Here is a 13578-nt window from a genome sequence, read left to right as displayed (position 1 = left end):
TCCTAATAAATAGGGTTTTTAGCTCTTTTTATTTCTCCACTACTTCATTCATTCATTCATTCAAATTAGTGAAGTCAGTTTTATCAGTTCATTTTATTGAAATGTTGCTTTATTTCCAATAGATTTAGGAAAGTATTAGCTGATTATTTTACACAGATAGAAGTTTCTGCAGGTTACAAGATGAAATAATTGTTATTGTTACTAGAGTCATTATTTGCTGGCTAGTGATAGGAATGTTATTACTATTATTATTTTTGTGGAAAGATTGACTTTTATGTTTAGAATCTTGTTTCGTAGAAGATTATTTTCCTATTAAATAATAATTGGGGACTAGCTTTATAATAATTACTATCAGTCATCCACTCTCAGCAAGCAGTTAAGGAGAATTATTGTTTTATCACTTCATGTTCAATAGTCTAAAGGTGGCAATAAGTTTTCCCCAATAAGGATAATATGGTTCAGTATAAAAATTAAAGCATCATTTAATAATTAAAAAAAAATTCTATCATCATATCGCTTCTCGGCCTTTTGGCTAAGATCAAGTGTAAAAATTCTATCATCAATGCAAGGAATTCATCTATGAATTCTGATATCATTATCGTTTGGTAGACATCTGTATAATATAAAATGCCTATTCATCATAGTCATTATTAAAAATGAATTCATACAATATTATAACTAAAAGAAAAATGGGAGATTGTTTAGATAATTCTCTATTTTGTACAAATGAGACCCCTGAGATCCAAAGGGAAAGTGACTTGCCTGAGGTCAAACAATTAAAATCAAAGCTAAATTAGGACTGCATTCAACTTAATTCTTCTGGATTTTGAGGAGGGTTGTTTTGAGCACAATTTCATTAAGAAATATGCATTAAAAATTCCTGTAGAAATGTGACTGTGAGTTTCAACATAATGCTATTGCAGGAGTGATGCAAAATATGATACGTATGCTGTGTGTGTGTGTGAGATACAAAAAGTACTCTGCTAGTTTCTCTTCGAGTGACCAACAGAAATATAATGACTGTGGTGAAGGCTTTGGGTCAAGCCATGAGAAATCCAATTCTAATATAAATTAGTACATGAAAAGAACTATGTGGAGGGGCCCAAAGATTATAATGGAAGTCTCACTGAGGAAATTTCAGTTCTATCTTCAGAAATAAATGAGGGATTTCCTCCTCTATAGTGCTCTTCAGTGCAGTTTTCCTAGAAGACTCTAACAAAACAAAAGACTCCTGATATTGCTCCAACTGTCTTAGCCAAAGAATGTAGTATTGTCTTTGTCAATATACACCTGGAGTGGATAATTGTTACTGGGTGGTGCCTGACTGAAATCCCTTTGAGTTGGATTTTGGGATGCTTTCTTGGGCTTTCACAATGCATAACCTATGGTACTTATTAGACTCATGTAGTTCACTTTATTAACCTGACATAACAAAATGCCACATAATGGGAATGAAAAAAAATTGGATCACACTGTGTTGTAAAAATATTTTACTACATTTATTAAACTCAAATCAGAATATGTTACTTTCCCGGTTAAAAATCTATGGCTTTCTTTGCTTTTAAGATGCAAACTTTAATCACACGGATTCAATTTCAATCTCAAACAGGAATTGGGAACAGGAAGTTGATGTGAATATATGCTGCCCATGCCTGTAAGACCATAGTGTGTGGTGGGGTCTGAGCCATCTGCATCTCTAGTTCCTATTGAAAGGCATTCAGATCCAATTAAAAATGAATCACAACAAACTGCAAATATGCCAATAAGGAGGAAAAATTTTGACTAGAATTTCACTGGGGCCACTTCTTCATTGTCTTGCCATTCCTCCCCTGCCCATATTTTGGTTTTCTGCAAATGTCTTTTTCCTACCTCCGAATTTAAGAATAGATTATTTTCTGTGCCTGACCTGTTTTCTTCATTTTTTTGCCCGATTACAAATCTCTTGCTACATAGACATTAGCTTAAAAATCACTTCATCATGAAAACATGTCTCTTGTTCTCCTCCTTAATTAACTTCCATTTTTCTATTACAGCATACTTGTCCTTTGTTCAACATTATGATTATTTGTCTGTTATCTATCGTTTCCTCTCCATCCATTTATCCATCCATCTTCTCATCCATGTAATCATTAATTCTATAAATTCTCATTAAGTATTGACTTCTCAGGATAGAGAAGTAGCTGAATGGCAGAGTGCTTGACTAGCATGTTTAAGATCCTGGCTTCAACCACCTGCGCTACAAAAAAACAACAAAACTTTTGTATGCAAAGCCTGAAAAAAAAAATGAGACTACTTGAGAATACAGAAAAATCAGGATGGAGGCATGTTTGGGGGTAGGAGAAAATATTCTTGTATCTAGAGATTGTAGTGAATCATTCAAAGATTAATGACTAATATACAAGAGAAGCTGGGGAGCCATTGGCAAATCATCTACCTAACTGTGATTATGAAGCTATGAGACTACTTACAGTCTCTAAGGGATAGACTAGAATGAAAAAAGAAAGCACGCATTGGCATATTTGAAGGGTACTTTAGAAAATTTGGCTGAAAAAATGAAAATTTTCTATCACATTTTGTATGTAATACAACTTGGCATAAAACAGCTTATTTTTTAAGGAAATGGGTATATTTAGCTTCAATAAACTAGGAAGATTAGATGAATTCCCTGATGTGTATTCTGCCACTAGCAAAGAATGGTGTAACACCTCCAAGGTGGAAAAAATACAGTAAGGTTCAGTGCTTGACTGAGCAATAATTGGTCTGTAATTGTACAAGTTGGAGCCTTAATTAGCCAATTACGTCTTGCTTCTTTATTCTTTCTATTTCTAAATATATATCTTGAACTCCCTTCTAATGTTGGAAAAACTCTTTTCTTTCACACAAAGCCTGATGATATTATCCAGTAGAAACCCTTCTGCGCAGTCATTGAGTCACAACAAACCTGATTCCTGGAATCCCTGGGAAAGGCTTGTCACGTCATCCCTCCATTTTCATTGTTCTGCGCTGGGGACATTGCGAGTTTGTTTGCAGACAGGATTTTCTGTGGTGCTCTACGCTGTCATTTCACATGAGGGCAGCAGAGAGGCGGCGTGGAAGGCCCTGAGTAGCAAACCAGAAGTGCCTGAAGCTCTAATTTTGGGCACAGTGTTTTCAGAAATACCCGTTCAAAAATTAAATCACATGTGTTGTCTTTTTAAACAATCCTAGTCAATAGATTTGTCTATTCTGCTCCTTTAAAAGAACAATCCGATCTGCAGCTAAGAATAGGTATGTCTATGTAAACAGTCTTTGAGAGGGTTATATCTGATATCCTCAGAATGCATTTCCTAATTTTTCTTGGTAGTCACAATTTGATAAAGGCTTGTTTAGGAATGGCTGTATCATATTGTCCTATATCCTTAACAATAATAATTTTGAGCACAGTCTGAGCACAGTCTGTTTTGATACATAGAAACATTTTTATTAAATGCAATTTGAATAGAAGAATAGCTTTTTGTATTACATTTGTGAATTGTCTTTGACATCATCCTACATTACAATAAAAATTATTGAGTTAATTTGAGTATTGTGAAAAAAAAATATCACTATTGAACTATAAGGATAGAGGGTAATGAATTCCCCAGGCTTCAGGCTTCCTGCCTCTGGGGAATGCCTTTGTTTTCTTGTCGCAGAAGGTCTTTTTCCCACCCGGCCTCCCAGCTCAGTTTCCAGCCACTCTCACTCTTTTTGCCTGAGGAATTGCAAGCTACTTTGGTCTCAGGGTAGAGGTACCAGCTGCAGACTGCCTTCCCACTGTTCTTGACTTTTCTGACCATTTTATGCCTCTTCTATTTACTCCCTTCGTGCCTTATAGGCTTCTATAGGAACTACATGTTCTTAATTTTATCTCCATTACTTAGTACTATGTGCTTAGTAGGCATTCCATAAAAAAAAAAAAAAAAAAAAAAAAAAAAAGAATTACTTAGAATTCTTATCAAAATGTGGGTGGGGAGTGAGGAACAGTTAATTTTCCAGCTGTGAAGAAGAGGTTAAAAATTTGCCACCCTGCCTATAGTAGGGTGGGGGTAGGTGTTCAATGTTCAAGGTCATAGCAAAGATGATCTCTTCTCAGCAAACATGTGACAGTCCCAGGTAAGACCAGATTGACCATAGGTTGGCAGCTAGTCAGTGTCAGTTATATGACTCAACACTGATGAGAGCCAGGGGCTTCAAAGGAATAAAAATGTGTTTGTGAAATTGCTTTGTGTAGTGCTCAGCACAGAGGAATGAGCACCCTATATCTGTTGAAAACAAAAGAAACTTAGCTTTATAGTGATCTTAGCAAAACTCCTCTCTTGTATCTGGTTGTTAAGGTGATTCTCTCAAGGGTATCCATCTGTTCTAGAGGTCACTGTAGCATGTAGCATGGTGGGGAGAGAGGAAGCTCTTTCTAGAGACAGAACCCAGCTCCCAGCTCTGCTTGCCTTCTTAGCACCTTGTTGCTAGGCAATGCTCCCTGTGAAAGCTCATCTCCCTCTTTAAAGATGGAGCGAGGTCTTGCTGAGGGAAATGTAGTTTGTATAAATTGGACCATATGCAAACAATATTTAGCTCTAGTTCTCAAAGCTGCCTTATCCTACAAGGGAGACAAAAGATTTCTACTTACAATCCTGTCACTTAGCAACCAGATACTATAACTCCCCTCTCTCTCCCTCTTTCTCTTTTCTGTAAAGCTATATACTTCCTTTTTAATCTTATTGATTTATTTTTGCCTTTCCACCCATATGCCTTTCCAAATTGATTTAATGAGAGTCAGCAGGGCATTGTTTGTGATAGTATTTCCCTAGACTGCTGAATTAATTTCCATTTGAAAAATTACTTTGGATCTGTAGCTTCTAACTAGCACCTTGACTAGTGTCTATTACATAATGACAAAACATACTAGGTTGTCAATTAGAAGGGCCAACATGTATAGAATGCAGCTTTTTTAAAAAACAAAATGTAAAATTATATTCTTTTTACATATCTTTAAAGAACTATACATGGCTTGCTAGACTCTAGAATTTCAAAAAATCAATGTAGAATAATTATCTTTTTTAGAACAGTAAAATATCCTCAGACTCAAAGAGATTTTGGTATTAAACTTCAACATTTTAAATTGTTGGTCAGTTTAGAAAGTCAAATTTGCAATTTACTTTTATTTTATCATCTTATCACACAGATTTTTGAAAGCTAGTGACCAAATTAATGTAGCTGCATTCTATCAGTCTTCTTCTCCTAAATTCTGGAAGACTGAAATTTCTAAATAATTAATTGGAAATTAATTTACCAAGGAGCTTTGACATTCTCTTCTAATTATTATTATATGATTTACATAGTAAATTATTAATGTTCATTACAAAGTTTCTAGTTTTTCTTTTCCAATTGGATTCTGAAGGTCTGACATATGATTGCTATCCAAGATTCATAATTCTGATTTCAAGTTTGCAAACTTTTGAATTCTTGAGTGATTAGTGAAGTTGAAGAAATTTTTTTAGCCATTTAGCTTTTTACCTTTTTTTTTCCATTCTTTCTTCTTCCTTCTATCATCTATTGTTTACATCAGAAATATAGGAAATAAAATGGCATAATAAAAAAAGCCATGACTAACACAAAATGTAACACTCTCCTCTATCTCCAACAAAACATAGAAAAATAATAGAAATTACTATATTTTAAGCAGAATAAAGACAAAAAATTAAAACGTGTTATAATCCTGATAATAGGTGTTAAAAAGAATGAGTAAGATACTGTTTATAATTTGTATAAGTTATAAGAATTTTTCAAACATAGGAACACCTCTTTTATTGTCTCATGGTGAAAATAATCTTGATTTGCTGATAAAATGAGCCACTGAAACACAAAACATTACATGAAGGTAATGTTTGAAATCTTGGTAAGTCCTCAGTTGTCTTATGGTAGAAACAATATATTCTGAGAAATATTGAAAACATAACTCAAACTAACAGTAGACGTTAATAGTAGCTATTTAAAAACACTGTAGACATACTTTATGATTTTCCTGGAAAATCTCTTTTCTCAATTATGATTTTCTAGTTAAATCTTAAAATTAGCTTTTATTTATTGAGTACATACCAGCTGGGCAGCAGAGGTAGCTAAAGTAAGACCATAGTGTGTCTGGAACTTACATGACTTTGAGTCTCCCATTTCATCTCTACAGAGATATAACCATATAAAGGAATTTAAAACATTGCATTAGTAAGATGTAAAATTTTATGCAGATATATATTCAATTATACATATAACTGAAGTAAAATATGTGAATAATACAAATGTGTTATTGTAACAGGAATTTTTTTCAGAGTCCTACCTGTTCTAATTCCTAGTTTAACTATGTACCATAAGTATTTCCCTTAAGTGATTTTATTTTTCATTTTGCCATTATTTTTCAGATTTCCTAAATAGTATACAGTGGCCACATATCAACTAGAGAAAAAGTCAGAGAAATGCTCCAAATGAATAAATCTTTGAACTAAGCTCAGACATTTGCAATGACTATGCTGCTTAAAATTCATTTATTCAGTCTCTTAGGCTGTTTAGAGTAGTAGTATGCATACAAAATTTGTCAGTTTTCTAAAGTGTAGCTCGAAAAATTCTGAACTTATGATGCTCATAATAATTTTACTGGCAATAGAATATGCACGAGTAAGTACATTAAAACATTTAAATTTTTATTGTTTATTCATCAGAAAGATTATAATTCTTCCTACCACAATTTGTCTATGTGTCTTTCTCCATGTTTTTTTTTTAATTCACTTATGTACTGATCAATTTAATTAAGATAAAAGAGAATTAAAGCCTTTTTCATAGACTTCTTTTCATTTATATCATATTCCTGGGACATGCAACTTAGTTAATGAAAATGTCTATAAATGGTTTGGGGATATAAAGATCTTAAAATAATTTGTTATGATATTCAAGGTCAGATGTTTAAATATGATTCCCAGGAGGGGGAGATTTCATCAGAGCAACATTAGAAGGGCTGTGTTGTAGGTGCTGTTGGATTAGATAAAAGTTCAATACTTTAGAAATAGCATTTAGGCTGAATTATAGAGAATGTTAAGGACATTACAGTAGTTTGTAGCTCTGAACCTCCAATTAAGACAACTTTTAAATGGAATTTGTTTTCAAATCCAAATGTATGATATAGCTTATGCAAATGTTTTATTTGTAAAAGCAGAGATGGAAATGCCATGCTGGATCATCTCCTGCCAATGCAAAATAGACTCCTGAAGTCTGCTTATGGTGACTTTGCCCATACTGATTTAACGCTATTGGGTCAAATTCAATAGTGATGGGGAAAATACATTTTAATGTAGAAGGTAGTTATTTTGATTTGACTTCCTATTAAAAACATCAGTAGAATCAAATATCTCTATTATAATTTTCAGATAATCCATTTACATATGATGTGACTCAGCAGAGATGTCAAAATCAAAAGCAGCCTGCTCTGTCTGATAAACTGCCTATACAATACTCAAAATGCTTCAAGAATCTTTAATGCTATTTAGGTTGATATTGTAAATTATCTAGCCCCACATGTTCAAAGAGTGTCTACGCAGCAACACCAAAGATCAAAAGCAATGTAAGTTGCTATTTTATTGAACTTCAAAGACTAATAAAAATCATGAAGTTAAATGAAAAATATTTTATACTGAATACCAGAAACCTTCAACAATATCAGTTGTATAGCCCTGGTGGAATTAAAGACATTCTGATGGGCTCTTGCTTTAAAGTTCTCTAGCTAGTTTCCTCTGAAGCCTCTCCTGACTTCTTTGTACATATTAAGACACAGATAAAGAACAATTTTAACAATAATATAACACTGAATTTAACCTATTACCAAAATCAGAAAGGAGTTTTTCATTCGCTACAAGAACCATGAAAAATAATTTTCAAGTGCTGAGAAGAGACTCCTAGTTTTGTCCTACTTTATTTTTTTTTATTTTTTATTTTTTTCAGTTTTACTGATTTTATTTTATTTTTAAATACACAACAGCGGAATGCATTACAGTTTGTCCTGCTTTATTTTTATTTTATCTACTTGAAAGGAGTAGAAAAAATGATTTTTTTTTTCTCCTTTTGGTCTCCTTATCCCTCTTTCCCCCCAAACATACAGTTCAGGGAGATTGAACCAATAAAAATCCGCGGCAAAACTAAGCTGTTATTCTGATGTCTTTTGGTTATCACTCACTGCTGCCTCCATCCCCGCCCCCCCGCCCCCCACCACCACATGCACAGACTGTACAAGCAGTCGTGGTCCATAAGAAAATAAGCAGCAGTGTGGTGGGGAATTTACTAATTGTAGCATGCTGCATCTTAGAGATAGTGGTGCACAACAAGTCAAGTACCATAGAGGAGATGCCCAGAGTCATGATACAAGCTTTTCTGTGACTTTTAGTGTTCCTGATACCACTGTAAAACCAGTGTGTGGGAGGTGGCAGAAGGCCAGTGCAGAGGAATATTATTGGATTAAAAGCTGCTAGTCTATTTAGAGTGGGCCTAAGACAACGTTTATTTTCTTGTCCCAAAACTGTAGATCACAGAGGGAGATCTACAGGATCAGGGCAAAGAGACAAAGTTAATTTACTCATTTGCTCTCACTAAATGTTTTCTATTAGAAAGTATTGAGAATCTGGATAGTAATGACTGACTTACATTGAGCAATCAATAAGAAAAAATCTACCATAGAGACTGAAAAATTGAGCAAGGTTATTATTCCTAAGAATCATATTTTATAAAAATGATTGGCATATCTGCCATGATGCTAGAAACGTTCCTCCTCCTCCTCCTCCTTCTTTTATTGGGAGCCAAGATGACAATAGGATAAAATCAAAAGGGAGATCCATGAAATAAAAAGGGAAATTCAAAGGGATTAAATAGCAAAAAAAAAAAAAAAAAAAAAAATCATTACATGGAATAAATTCACTTGGGATATAGTAAACTATTTTGACACCACAGAAATTTGAATCTGTAATATGAACAATGAGTAGCATCCTCAGACTAGAGGGAAAAAGACGCAATAATAAAAAGGATGTGGCGGACAATCATAGAAATGAGATGCCAGAAATGGAAAGCCAATCTTAAAATTATACATGTTATGAGGAAAAGATGAAAATAATTAGGTCAGAAGTAGTAATTCAGGATACAGTTGATGAAAAATTTCATGAGTTGACAGTTATAGTTAAAAGAGTTTTCTATGTCCAGACAATAATCAATATAAAGAAGCTTTTAGCTCGGCATATCTTGGCAGTGTTTCATTTTTTAAAAGTCCAGTGAAGTAACAGTATATTTCAAAAGGATTAAGATCATAAAAAGCAGCCTATTTGTAAGAGAATAAAAATCACAATGACGTTTGATGACTCTATCTATGCATGAAGATAATGAAACAAACAACCTGTACTAATATTCTATAATGCTAAGAGGAAAAGGTTGTTATCAGAAGGTTTTATGTAAAATTAAGATTTCTGTTATGAATAAGGCAGCAAAAAAGTAATTTTCACATGACTATATTCTCAGAAAATATATCAATTATTTTCTCTGAAAAGTAACATGAAAATGTTCTTCAACAAATGAAGACAAATCACAATCAAAAACAAATTGAGCTAGTTGCATATGCCTATAATTCCAGTGACTCAGGAGGATACAAATTTGAGGCTACCCTTAGCAACTTTGAGAGAGCCTCAGCAACTTAGTGAGAATTTTTATTTTTAAAATAGCTTATAGCTTCTAATTAGACCCATTTAATAAAACCAGGAAAACTAACCCAAACCAGACTTAATCCTTCCCATCTATTTCTGGACTTGCTATTTGCAATATGACAGTCTAAAATCTATTCTCTTGATTATTTCTGTTTATTTTAGATGGAAAGTGTAGAAAGCAGACAATCCGGCTCAGGGTGGAAAGTTACACCTCAAATGGCAGCACTAATTGATGATTAGTGGCTGTAAGGAAGGCTCCACAGGAGAACTGTGAGATCTGCTGTTCTCTGTGAAAAATTGCCTAAAGATGTCAGCAACGGCTGTGGAAAGTGGGGGCACACATGCACATCCTAACCTCTCATTAATAGCCAGCCTCACAGAGGTGACAGAGGTGCAATCATTATTTCAGCAGACTGGAGCTGTAGGCAGTATCTCATGAAAAATCGGGTCATTCAGATGCTAAGCCTAAAGGAGAATATAGTGGCAGGCATTCTGCAAAATGAGGTAGAACTCTGGTCCGTTGGCTCCCAGGTGCCATTCTTGGAGAAGCAGCTTGCCTAAGTGCCATATATCTGTTCATGTTATAACCAGCAGGTTTTAGCAAAAAGTGTGAAAAGGTGGTGTCAGAGAAGATCAATTTTAAAAAGTGGAAATATATCAAAATACTGAATAAGACAGTATCAAATTATTCTACAATTGATTTTAGCAGCATGTTGGTGGAAGGTTATATTTGGATCTTTGTACAAAAAGATAATATTTGAAATGTACATTTATAGACTTTAAGAGCTAGAAGCACTGTAACTAATTCATCCTGGCCTGGTGATTGTATAGCACCGGTGAGGTCCTGGGTTCTATCCTGCCCTCCCTCTCCCCAGCAATCCTGCTGGTATTCCTACCATTGTGTTTCTGCTGAAAATTCTTTCCTGCCTCAGGGCTTTTACTTGCCTGTGATCTCTTGCAGGACCAATTCCTTTCCTCCCCTTTTGCATGGCCAATTAATTATTTTTTTAAGTTGCAGCTTGGAGTTACTTCCTTGAGGTTCCTTCCCAATTTTCTTTCCTCAAAACACTCATGCTTGCATGCACAGGCATATACCACCTCCTATCTTTTTATGTTTCTCCACCTTCCACTGCTGTGATGTCATGTAAAAGGAAAGCCTAATCTAGCCTTTTAAAATAATTGCTTGTGCAATCATTTGCTTGTTGTTACTCTCCTACAGTAGAAAAAGTCTTGTACTGTACATATGCTGTTTGTTAGTCTAGATGTTCAATAAATATTTTTTAATAAATTAACATGGCTACCAGTATAAAAGCTATTCCATTTCATAGTTCAACACCAGGTACCTATGGTATTTGTTTCTGTGAGAAGCAGGCAGGTTCTGAGTGTGATGGACTTGGCCACCCTTGTATCATGTTTTCTTTTCTGAGGCAGCCCGGATGGATAGCAAGAGCCATGGACGTTTGTGGAGTTAATGATAGTGGACACTGTGTGGCAGATACCTAAAAGAATAGTTGGCAGGTTAGCAACCAGGTAAGTGGACCTGAGAAGTTCATATACAGATGTGCAGAGGACAGTTAAGAACAAAAAAATAAGTTATATAGATAGAGAATGATCAGGCAAAAATTCTAAGTCTCAAATTGTTGGGATGATTTTAAGTGATTCACTGTAAATCTACTATAAAGCTGCCAGCTGAAATTTCAGTTAGTGGAATATGTTAATAAAAAGATATTATGTAATTACTTTCCATAATTATCATTTACCATAAAAATCTGTTCCAGTTTCCTTTACCTTAAAATGGTAGGAGAGATAATGACTGATATAGACATGAAGAATGGAAATTATCACTATGAAAACTAAACTTATTAGAAAAACTCAGAGAGAAGAATATTGAGAACAGATGCAATACGCTTTGACTACAAAGAGTTAGTTTGCATAGAATCAAATAGTTTTAATTGCTACTACAAAACAAGAGGAAGTAAGCCTGAATCATTACAATTATTAACAATATCATAAACGCACGAGAATGGACCTTGTGTTCAGCATTATTGCTCCAATGCCTAATATGGTGCTTGGCAAATGGGGAATTCTTGACTAATGTAAATTGAATGAAGGAAGGAGTAAAAGTGTTAGCTATTTAGTGTTCATAAGCATGTGCTTATATGAAATGGTACCAAACAAAATAGATGATATTGGAACGTTTATAATGTGAGGTGTTGTTCTATAACACAGTTATAGATAAGATTTATTGAATATTCATAACAACTTGTTTTCAAATATGGGCTTTATTATTACTCACATCTGGAGAGGTGATAAGATCAGAAGGTGACTACCCCTGACAAGATATTTTTTAACTCATAGTTCCCAGGAGGAGAACCCATGAACACCATGTGGGGCCACACAGGAAAACACCAGAGACAGTTAGGGGTGAGGAGTGAGAGGAAAGCATTGGCAAAAGCTTTTATTATGGTTTTCATGAAAGTAGAGTAAATAATTGGGTGGGCGTTTCTTAGCCTGAAAAATTTAAATAAATAAAAAATTCAGTGGGCTCTGGGCTATAGGAATGGTTCCAAATTGTTTGGACCTGGCCCTGGGGTGATTTAGGGAAGCCTGGTAGAATCCAGGACTGCAGGATCTTGATAAAAGGGAGAGGGTGGTTTGCATAACAAAGATGTGCTCACAGGCAGGTTGTTTGTTATCCCCAGGAAGTAACTAAGCCTGGAAGGGGCCGTCCTTCTTTAGTTACACAGGCTCAAGATGTCAAACATCAAATACAGAAAAAAAAAAAGAAAAAACAAACAACAGAAAAGACATGATTAATATACAATGTCATGAAGTAGGAATTATTATTACACAAATTTTCAGATGAGTATGAAGGCAAGGAGAGGGTAACTTTCCCAGAATAACATCTAGTAAGTAGGCAAGCTGGGATGCAATATGGCTTTCAGAGACTCAGTTCTTAAGGATCACATTATACTTTCCATATTCATAGCAAGCAACTCTTGGATAAGACAAAAAGCTTAGATAAAACAAGTACACACAGAACCACACAATCAAGAAGTAAATTACTAAAACCATCAGTGTACATATATTTAACCTAGTCATAAATCTTGGTGAAAGGTAAATGGGTCATTAGAAAATAACTTTTACTTTCTGATTTTATGAGGAAGACTTCACAGAAAATGTATTCTTTTAGGATGAGAAGAAAGATACAATCCTGGGACAATAAAAACTATTTATGTTAACCCTTTCAAATACTCTATTGCATTGTGATTTTTTTTACATGTGATTTTTCCACATCAGACCTGTCTAATGGCAGAGAATTTATTTACATCAGTATCTTCCGATATCTAATGTATAATAGGAATTTTACTAAAATGTATGAAATACTGAAACTCCGGTGGAAGAATAGTAAGATGGGTAGATAGATGATGACCTAACAGAGATAAGAACAAATTGATACTACATATAGCATTTTGAAGGCAGTGGCCTGACCTGGATTGATCTGTGTTCTAAACTCAAATTTCCTCCTTATGTAATAGCATGGAGATAATTATCAGGGGTGAAATAGATAGGAAGAGAGGATATGACTATCTCCTGATTGCACTTTGGTTATTCAGCAACCCAACATATTCCCCAGATCATTGTTCCCATCCCATGGTCTGTTTTTATTAGTTGTACAACTGGGAGCTCATGGTTTGAGTGGACCAGTTTTGCTGAGGCCCAGCTCAAAGATCTTAAAAAGAAGATGACAGGAGACGGTTAAATATTTAAAGAGAACTAAAGGAGGCAGGATTCGTATTGTAATAAAATGCCATTAAACTTTAAAAAAAATCAGATC

The 13578-nt window shown here is 34.5% G+C and overlaps 1 pseudogene; it reads left to right on the top strand.

Annotated features, from left to right (window-relative positions):
- The first annotated feature begins 512 nt into the window (after window positions 1–512).
- On the top strand, window positions 513–663 carry LOC114101247 (U2 spliceosomal RNA; annotated as a pseudogene).
- Window positions 664–13578: the final 12915 nt, after the last annotated feature.

This window comes from Marmota flaviventris, chromosome 11 (genome assembly GCF_047511675.1).
Source record: "Marmota flaviventris isolate mMarFla1 chromosome 11, mMarFla1.hap1, whole genome shotgun sequence".
Classification (NCBI taxonomy): Eukaryota; Metazoa; Chordata; class Mammalia; order Rodentia; family Sciuridae; genus Marmota; species Marmota flaviventris.
The sequence above is the reverse complement of the archived record's forward strand: the minus strand, read 5'-3'. Positions and strand labels throughout refer to the sequence as shown.